Source organism: Rhipicephalus microplus, chromosome X, assembly GCF_043290135.1.
Source record: "Rhipicephalus microplus isolate Deutch F79 chromosome X, USDA_Rmic, whole genome shotgun sequence".
Taxonomy (NCBI): domain Eukaryota; kingdom Metazoa; phylum Arthropoda; class Arachnida; order Ixodida; family Ixodidae; genus Rhipicephalus; species Rhipicephalus microplus.
Window position 1 is genome coordinate 203990897 of NC_134710.1, and position 10146 is coordinate 204001042.

Genomic DNA, 10146 nt, shown 5'->3' on the forward strand with positions numbered 1-10146 from the left:
TGGAACATGTAGTCACTAATCTTTTAAAGGATATCTATAAAGGTAACAAGGTAGTTATAAAGTGTGAAAAACAGGTATCCAAGCCTGCAGAGAAAAAACGTGGGCTTAGGCAGGTGTGTCCCCTGTCACCCTTATTATTCATGATGTACCTAGAGAGATTAGAGACTAAATTAGAGAGAACTGAACTGAGCTTCAACCTCTATTTAGTCAAACAAGGAAAACTCATTGATCAGGCAATACCAGCATTAATGTACGCAGATGAAAAAGTGCTAATGGCCAACAACAAGGAAGATTTGAAGAGATTGATGGACATCCGCGGTAATGAGGGAGATTGGTTAGATTTTAGATTCAGTAAGGAAAATTCAGCAGTCATGATTTTCAATCGCAACGAAGGTAGTAAGTGTAGAATACAGGAGATCACGCTAGAGATAACAGATAAATACAAATATCTGGGCGTATGGATAATCAATGAGACCGAGTACCTGAGGGAACACGAAATTTACGTGACGACTAAAGGTAACAGGAATGCAGCAGTGATGAAAAATAAGGCACTGTGAAATTACAGTAGGTATGATGTTGTGAGAGGAATATGAAAAGGGGTCATGGTTCCTGGGCTGATGTTCGGCAATGCGATCTTGTGCATGAGATCAGAACTTCAAGCAAGATTAGAAATTAAGGAACGTGGATTAGGTAGGCTTGCTTTAGGAGCTCGCGGGAATACACCGAATCAGGGAGTACAAGGTGATATGGGATAGACATCATTGGAGGACAGGGAAGCTAGCAGCGAGATAAAATTTGAGAAGCGATTGAGAGAAATGGGGGAGGAGCGTTGGGCTAGGAAGGTTTTCAGCTACTTGTACATGAAAAATGTCGATACAAAAATGGAGGAAGCGAACCAGGAAATTGACTGGTAAATACTTAGAAAACAGCAGGTGGCCAAACCAAAAAGAACTATCGGTTAAGAAGAAAGTGAAGGAAACGGACACTGACTTGTGGAGAATGGGCATGATTAAGAAGTCCGCACTAGCGATCTATCGAACTTTCAAGCAGGAATTCGCCCAGGGAAAGGATCTATGATAATACTCGGGGTAGTTCTCTACAGTTTGAGGCCAGGACGGGAGTACTGCGAACCAAGACATATCGGGCCAAATACGAAGTGGTAGACGTAGTATGCAGTGCATGTGGAGAAGAAAAAACTGCCGAACACTTGATAATGTTCTGTAAAGGGCTTCACCCTATAGTTTAGGATGATGGCGCAGAGTTTTTCAAAGCACTGGGGTTTAGGGACCGGGAGGGCAAAATAGACTTTAAGCGGGTAGACTTAACTAGAAAGAGGTTATCTGATTGGTGGCTAAAGTCAAGGCACGAGTGAAAATTAAACCCTTCACTGCAAAGTACGAATCCTAAATTCACTTTTAAAGAAAAAATAGATCGAGTTTTGGTTCATTAAGTATTACGGTTTGGTGTCGCCAGCCACCTCCCGATCTGAAGGGTACAGCCGTATCCATCCATCCATCCGGCGCGGGCTCATGGATCTAGGCGATCTTCCTGCAAGGACGTCCGAAGAGGTCGATTCACCACAGTGATAACAGAGGGGCCGGTTGTCGGGAGCACGCCACACACTAGATTTCCGTGTAAGTGGTGGATTGCATTACTGCGGTGGTCCTGAGTAGAATGACGGCGCCGTCTGCACAATGGACGGACGGGATGGATAGCCAACAGCCGGTGCAGGAGTTCGTAATGCTTCCGCGTATGTTAATAGCGGAGCTTCAGCTGGACACGGGGCCGTCATGGGATGGACCTTGGCTGGACGCAGAGTCATCATGCGTTGCACCAGCTGCCTGACCTCTTCGCGGATGACGTCCGTTAGAGCAGCAACATGGGGCTGAGAAGACACCACGTGCAGCTTTTGCAGCTCCTCGCACACAATACTGCGCACGAGCTCCGTCTGGTCTCTTATAGTCGTAACTTCAGTTGTTGGCAGGGCCGATGACACTGACGAAAGACTGCCAGGACACTCATTCTGATAAGAACGCTGTCTTAGCATTCGCTCCATCGTTGTGGCTTCGCAGAGGAAATCCGCTACAGTGCTCGCAGGATTGCCTACTGGTCCAGCGAACAACTGCTCTTTCACTCCCCGCATCTGGAGGTGCACCTTCTTCTCTTCCGTCATTGAGGAGTCAGCTCGCCTGAACAGCCGCGACTTTTCCTCAATGAACATGGCAACACTCTCGTTCAGACACTGATTTTGGGAAATGAGGAGCTGTTCCGCTTCCTCCTTTCGGTTAGAGCTTCGAAGGTTATTTCGAAACTGCTTGCAAAACTGTAACCAGGTTGTCATAGTGGCTTCATGGTTTTTGAAACAAGTGCGTGCGGAGTCCTTGAGGTAAAAGTAGACATACCAAAGATAGCGCTGCTCGTTCTTCTCGTTGACGCTGGCGCAACGGTTGTAGTCGTCAAGCCAGTCATCGACGTCCTCGTAAGGGTGACCGTGGAACAGCTTCGGGGTTCGCGGGGAGTTGAAGAACCACGGAGGAGGCAGCATTGATGTATCTTGGGTTTGCGTATCCGCACTAGCCATAGTTCTGTCGAATTGCTGAAGCGGTCTAAATTTAGGTGGTAGGCCTAGTTGTCGCCTGCTACGCTGTAGGTCAGTTGGTTCTTTCAAGTCTCGACTAGTGTCGGGATCTTGCTGCTGATTGCAATGCATGCAACACTACCCTGCACCTCCACCAGAAAATGTCACCTGCTTACTGTAAGACCACAACGTCTGTGTACATGAGCAGCAGCACTGGACGTCGAGCCGGGCCAAACGTTAGACCATGAGCGCACCAAACAGTCTTCTTTTTCACACAATGGCATATACTCGCATTGGCAAGGCTCAATTTTGTTCTGTGCCTGTGACAAATATATATATATATATATAAATATAAATATATATATATATATATTGTAAGGACGAGAAATAAGACACAACGCCTTTGCTGCAGGCCGGCTGTTCTTATTCTGCTTCGTCTTCCTCCTCTTCCTCCCTAGCATGCGAGTCTGTGCCAGAGAGAGTTCCAGTTTCGGTTTTCGTCATTACACTCGGCCATGACTGCTAGCATTGTCGTTGGGCCAAACGACAATGTTCTGGTAGGTAAGGCTAGCTGCAGCAGTTGACAGTGCTTCAGGTGGGCGAGGTTGGCTACATCGTCGTGGTCGGTCTCGACCACGCTGGAAGTTTGTCGAAATTGGCTCCGGCGGCCGACACTGGCTATGTCGTCTGGGTCGTTCACCGTGTCGTGATGGAGACTGGGTCCTGTGCGCGCGCGGAGCTGGCGGTAAAGTTTTTGGTGGGTGGGCTTGACTTTGTCGCCGTGGTCGAACTCGTCCATGATGCAACGTTTCCTGACAACTCGTAGAATGCAGTTCAGGTGGACGGCCCTGACTGTTCCGGCAAGGTCGCAGAGTAACCTGGAAACGCTGGTGTTTGTCCCACCGTCGCTGGTGGACTGAACTGCAGCGGGATGCCCTGCGAGGCAGCCATGATGACGTTTGGGCCATTTCTTGAAATGAGATGGGACGCAGCTCATGGTTGGGCATAAATACCACAGCAGAACTCCCAGACGTAGTCGAGCCGGTGGCTTCTGGCGAACTGTCATGTGCAAACATCGTATGCTGGGAGGAAACAGCAGGAGGGCTGGTCCTCGGCAAGTTCTCGATGGCAGTGGCCTCAGCGTAGCTAGGTATCTGGGCTTTCTCGAAGGAAACGTTCCTTGGTAGCCGAGTGTCTGCGTGGCTGAGCATGATCGTGGTCTGGTAGGGTTCAGTTGTGTCTAATACAATAGAATTGAGTGCCTCGATGTCCTCAGACGACGAGCGCGAGGGCCGTATCTCCGGACGAAGGTCTGGTGGCGGTATTTTCAGGTCGAATACCGTTGCAGAGTCCGGGACCTGTAGTGTAGGATTCCAGCCACTTCGGTCAGGGTCAGCAGCAGGGAACTCCTGGCAGCATTCCGTTGACGAGCTGCAACGAACGATTGCAGCCTCGAGGCGGGGCGCTGCCTGGGCTCCATCCTCGGCCTCGGGGAAGATCGAGCTGGACTTGCTGGAGTCACAGGAAATCCGTCCGAAAGCGGCAATCAGGGCTGCACTCCATTCTGCCCAGGACTGCTGCCTGACGCCTTCGTACCTGTGCCATGCTGCGGCAGCATCCCGCAGGCGATCTATGGCCATGTCCCACTTCTGCTCTTCAGTCGTTCCGAGAGCGTTGACGGTTGCCACCCATTCCTCGGCGTCGTCCTGGAAGCCGCGAAATTCCGGTAGCGCGAAGGAAATCGGCGATGGCGGGACGGCGGGCAGAACTCCGAAATGTGCCCCCGCCAAGCAGTTCACTTGCTCCGATACCTCCGCGAGAGAACGCCGGAGATTGCGACGGTTCTCGGGCGGGCTTACCTCGAAGTTTTGTGCGGCGGCCGCAGCCAACATGGCATTGAGTGCGCACAATGTTGGCAAGATGGCAGGACATAGCTTGGAACTCGACGCTATGAGGGCGTTGGTCGTGACACGGAGTTGCGCGATGGTATGCTGCAGCTCCGCTGCGCTGTCGTGTGATCCGCACGAAGAGCCAAGGCCCGCCTCTGCGGAGGATACAGTGACTGCGGTATTCGAGGTGGTACAATTCTTGACCAAGGACGCGTGGACGGCGTCCCTTGGAAATCCAGCTGTGGTCGGATTCGTGGACATGGGTTCCAGGGCGCTGGAAGCGTCAACGACGTTCCCAGGCAAGCGGAACCCGTGTGATGAGTTGTGACCTGGTACTGTGGCGTAGATGAAGCGGTCTTGCGCCGCCGGGTAGGCCTCGACGCCGTACACGGTGGGTGCTTGAAGCGCCGACAGGTTGCCAGGTATGGAGGAGGCATGTACGCCATCCCTAGGTGAGAGAGGCCCGTGCGCATGGTTGCCGCGACGTGTCGCGTCCCAGGACAAGTTTCCCGGAACCACAACGGAGGCCTGGACGCCATCCGTCGGTGCTGGGATCGATGCTGGCCGCGACGGACGCCTTGCGGGTCCCATCAGCGAAGAAGCGTGACGGCGAGGAGGCCTTGACGCCGTCCCCGAACGGTGGTGTCAGTAAACAGCTGCCGAGGAGGGCTTGACGCCGTCCTCAAGCGACGCTTACCGCGGCTGCACGTCGGCGGGCGTTCTGGATGACGAAACCGAGACGTAAGCCGTTTTCTTCGTCGACTGCGCCATTGTAAGGACGAGAAATAAGACACAACGCCTTTGCTGCAGGCCGGCTGTTCTTATTCTGCTTCGTCTTCCTCCTCTTCCTCCCTAGCATGCGAGTCTGTGCCAGAGAGAGTTCCAGTTTCGGTTTTCGTCATTACAATATATATATATATATATATATATATATATATATATATATATATATATATATATATATATATATATATATATATATATGTATATATATATATATCGAACGACACCGTAGCTTGGGCGCACGGAAAGCGAGAGTAAAGGAAAGGAATACAAAGGAATTATAAATAGCCGCTGGACCAGAGAGCAGGCGGGAGCCAAAAAAGCACCTATACGAAAACAAGAACAGGTGTTGGCCCTTGTGGAACTCATTACAATAGCGCAGATTAAAAGTTTAGCTTCGCGCTTAAAGCTGCCTGTCCATGTCCTTTCGGGTAGTCGGCAGCACCGGCCGGAAGAAGGCCGTCCACGCTTCGTCGATCGTAGATTTGATGACCCGACCACTGCGTCAGCTACCCACCGAATCATTAGTGGACGGCGCCATGCCTTTTCACTGGTTCCAGACTACGGTTTTACATGAACCTGTGCGCATTCGAGGGACGGCGTTCAGGCTTCTTTGGCGTATACACCTACGCCGCGACTACAGTGAGCGGCTTCCTGTTGCCAAGTAAGGCTGCTCACGCTTCCCGTGGCGACCAACACATGCTGAGGACTTCATTGGTTCCTGAGCTGCTGAGCAGTGCTGTTCAAGCACCATCTGACAAAAAACCTGATATTGTGAGTGCAGCCTTTACACACCACTTCACCAACCTTGTCGCTGGCTCCACAGGTGGATCATCGTACAGCGCTGTGCAGCTGTGACGTACAACGCGCGGCACTACGTCATGGGTCACCGCCTTGGCAGTGACGAGCTATGTTTTGTTGCCTGCCAATAGCCAGAACTGTGAGCCAGCAACGCCACGTTCGATGTAGCCACCTCACAATACCTCGAGGCACATTCACTCGAGCTACGCAGAGAGCTCGGTTGCGCCCTCAAGCCGCTGCATGCCACATAAGTTCGACTACTTCAAGTTGGCAATCTATGTATTTTTGTCTGCTGTCTCACTATCCTCGCCATGTGTGAACTATCGGATTACAGTGGTTTTCAGAACAATGCCGACAGCTGGATGGCAACCATCAACGCTCTAGCAGTGCGCAAGGCCTAGAAAAAGCACCAAAAAGATCCTTGTCCATCGCGTGCCTTTGGGCAAGTGGAGCGATGTGGAACCAGTATGATCCTGGTTGAAGTGGAGCTTCAAGCTCATTGATGCTTTTGGCGGGACACCCTTCAATCTCTCCGCCACCATGCTGTTCCACCTGACCGCTACCGACAATGAAGTTCAGAAAGGGTTGCACCTCGAGGCTGCAGTTAAGCGCTGCAGTTTACCGCATAAGGTTTCGAACTCGTTGCCACCACCCGACTCAGGTTCGTCACCACCAATGTCTATTACTGAAGAGCGAATAACTATCCATTACCAGATTCACCTTCTGCAATCACAAATAGGCCTGCCCTCAGGTAACAGGAATACCCTCTCGCACCAGTAGCTTACAAATCTGTGAACGTCACTGCAGTCATTGGTCGAATGTGCGAGCTCAACCAACGTGCCCCTGGCAGAGCGAGGCAGCATCATGCATTCTGTCTACAGGGTGTACGAGCTTCTGGATTACGATGCGCACGACTTTAAGACTTCCAGCGAACCCCCCGATAGCTGCGTCGACAATCAAAAAGGCGTTGTTGTTAGGAAAGAAATTACCACCAATCATTCGGGCAGCGACGTGCTGAGCCATAGCAACAAGGTTCTCTTGAACAGTTCAGACGACGTCCACGGGGAAATTAAAAAAAAATGATTGTTTTCACACATACAGGGACATTATGTACCTCAGAATAAGAAAGCGTGGTGACAACAAGACACGTGAAGACGTGTTCCATCTACTCATGTGCCGCAGTCGGTCCACGCTTACACGCATTTTGTGCTGCGTAAGTAATTTACGGCTTGGCATAAGTGTCTAGTAGGTTGCCACGACCACTGCGTCACACCTAGTGTCGCCCACCAGAGAATATTCTGGTTAATCTTCAAACGAAGTTGTAGCATCATAAAAACACACCATCGAGAAAATTTCCAGCTGAACCGCATTATTACAGGAAACTTCGACTACAATGTGAGAACTCATTCTGTCAATCACAAGAAAGTTAAACCACTTTGCCTATAAATTCGCAGCATGGCAGAGTTCCTAAACCACCACCGCATAGTCAGTGCCGTCCCTCAGAATCATCATCGACAATGCGACCAATCACGGTGACATTTCCAAATCAAGTCTGAATGTGTTCGTGCGCGGTCACTTTGGCGCAGCCAATGCCGCCTTCTTGAGACATTGTCGGCAGCCTGCGCGCGCACATGGCTGAGTGATGACGAATGACACCGGAGCTTGGGCACATGGCCAGCGAGAGCTTAGGAGAGGAAGAAGGGCAGATAATAGCTAACAGCTATCTCAGCGAAGTGGCATTGTCAGTTGTCTCGCTCATTACTATATATATATATATATATATATATATATATATATATATATATATATATATATATATATATATATATATATATGAAAAACAAGGTGTCCTTGGGTCCAGTGGAAAAATACCACAAAAAGTGGAGGATGGGCCAAACGAAAACTGTTAATTTTTCCTACATTTCAGCCGGGGACCGGCCTTCATCAGGGAAAGCACGATACAAAAATGCGCTTTTCTTAAGTAGGCATGGTATATTAAAAGCCCCTGACACCTGAACCATCACTATCATGCACTATCTACTGTGAGTGTGGCGAGTAATGAACGGTGAGCAGAGAATGTCAAAGCAATGTCAAAGAAAGATTATGAGAATGCATGAACGGTGTTTACATCAAGTAGATTACATGAATAGCAGTTTGAAAAGTACAGTAATATCTACAAACAAAAAATTAAGCTATCGAACCCATACAGCAAATCACACGCACAAAAAACACAAAAAAATATAGCAGAAAACGTTCGAATAGAACAAGATGCGTTACTAAGAATTTCATGGGGCACAAACAGAATCGATAACACAAAGTCAAGAAATTCACTGCACTGAAAAGGCGTTGGGAAAATCTGCGTATACAGTGATTATGAACAGACTGTGAGGAAACTAGAACATAGTTCTGCGCCAAGAAACATCAGTTTGCCTGGATTTTCATTTAGACTGGATAAGATCGCGTTAAAATTGTGTATGAGAAATGACTCACGCAGGTCCCTATCATAGTGTGAAGGGAAACCTGATTCCAGTATAGTACCTCTTAGTTTATTGAATGAGTGACCAGGAATGTTAACGTGCTTAGACAAAGGTAGATTGGTTAGGCTTGTGCATGTGACTTATGGTTATTAAAGCGCAATCTAAAAGGCGTTTCAGTATGTCCAATGTATTAGAGTTTTCACACAGAGCATTCAAGCATGTACACAAGGTTGCTTGTGTCGCAGTCAAAATCCCCTTTAATTTTTAGATGAAAGTTTGATGCTGTACTGGTTAAGAGTACATTATCAAACATTCATCTAAAAATTAAAGGGGATTTTGACTGCGACACAAGCAACATTTTGTACATGCATGAATGCTCTGTGTGCAATATATATATATTGTAGCGAATCTTCCGAAGTATGAAATGGGTCGAACTCTGGTCGCTGGTTGCCGGCTAATAAACACCTTAACAAATTGGTGGAGAGTGCTGCGTTCCCTTTCGATGCCCTTGGAGCTTCGATTACGTACCCTACCATCTACTATGCCCCACGATGCCTTTCAGCAAACGCCTCCTCCCATGCCACCACCTTGTCCCGGTGTTCCCATGATCCTCGATTCACCCATCTTCACTGGTGCCGATGACAGTGCCGTGGAGGACTGGCTCACCATTTGCGAGCGCGTGAGCATCCCCAATAAATGGGACGAGGACGGCAAGTTGACGAATTTGGTGTTCTACTTTGCGGGCGTAGCCAGTTTGTGGTACAACAACCACGCGTCGGATTTTGCAACCTGGTCTGATTTTCAGACCGCTGTATTTAACGTTTTCGGCGGCCCTGCCGTTCGTAAGCTGCAAGCCGAGGAGCACTTACGTGAACGTGCTCAGCAGGCTGGTGAGTTATTCACCAGCTATACTGAAGATGTCCAAGAATTATGCAACAAATCCAATCACACAATGCCCGAGTCTGATAAGATCTGAAACATCATAAAAGGCATTGACGATGATTCCTTCATGATGCTGCTCACCGAAAACTCCGGCACAGTGGCTGAGGTCATCACACTTTGCCAGAGCTACGAGAAGCTCCACCGGCAGCGTTCGATGACCCGTCGCTCCCCACCACGAGTTGCAACGCTTGCAGGCTTGGAGGCCAGTTGTGACCAAGTGGCGTGGATGGCAGACCTCAAGTCCTTCATCCGTGAGGAAATCGTGCGAGCTCTCTCTCCTACCTTTTGCCCACCCACCGGCTGTTCAACAATCGGCCACTACCCTTCTCTCTCCCATCCGTCGAGCGATTGTGCAAGAAATAGCGGAGGTCATGCCTGCTTACCACCCCAAACAACCTCCGACTACTGCGCCCCTGAGTTACGCCCAATTGGTCACCAGGCAGCCTCAAGTCGTTCCAGCCCCCGCCCCTCTGATTTACGCCGAAGCTGCCACTCGACCTCCGTCCTTTGCCGCGGGTGTGCCCGCTACGTATGTCGACGCAACCCATCAGCCTCAGCTTCAGCCCATCATGCACCCTTTCCAGCCACCATTCCGTCCATCGGCTCTTGCGACATGGGTGAGACCTACCTCGGCGAACCGATGGCGCACACCCGACAACCGGTCCACATGCTTTGC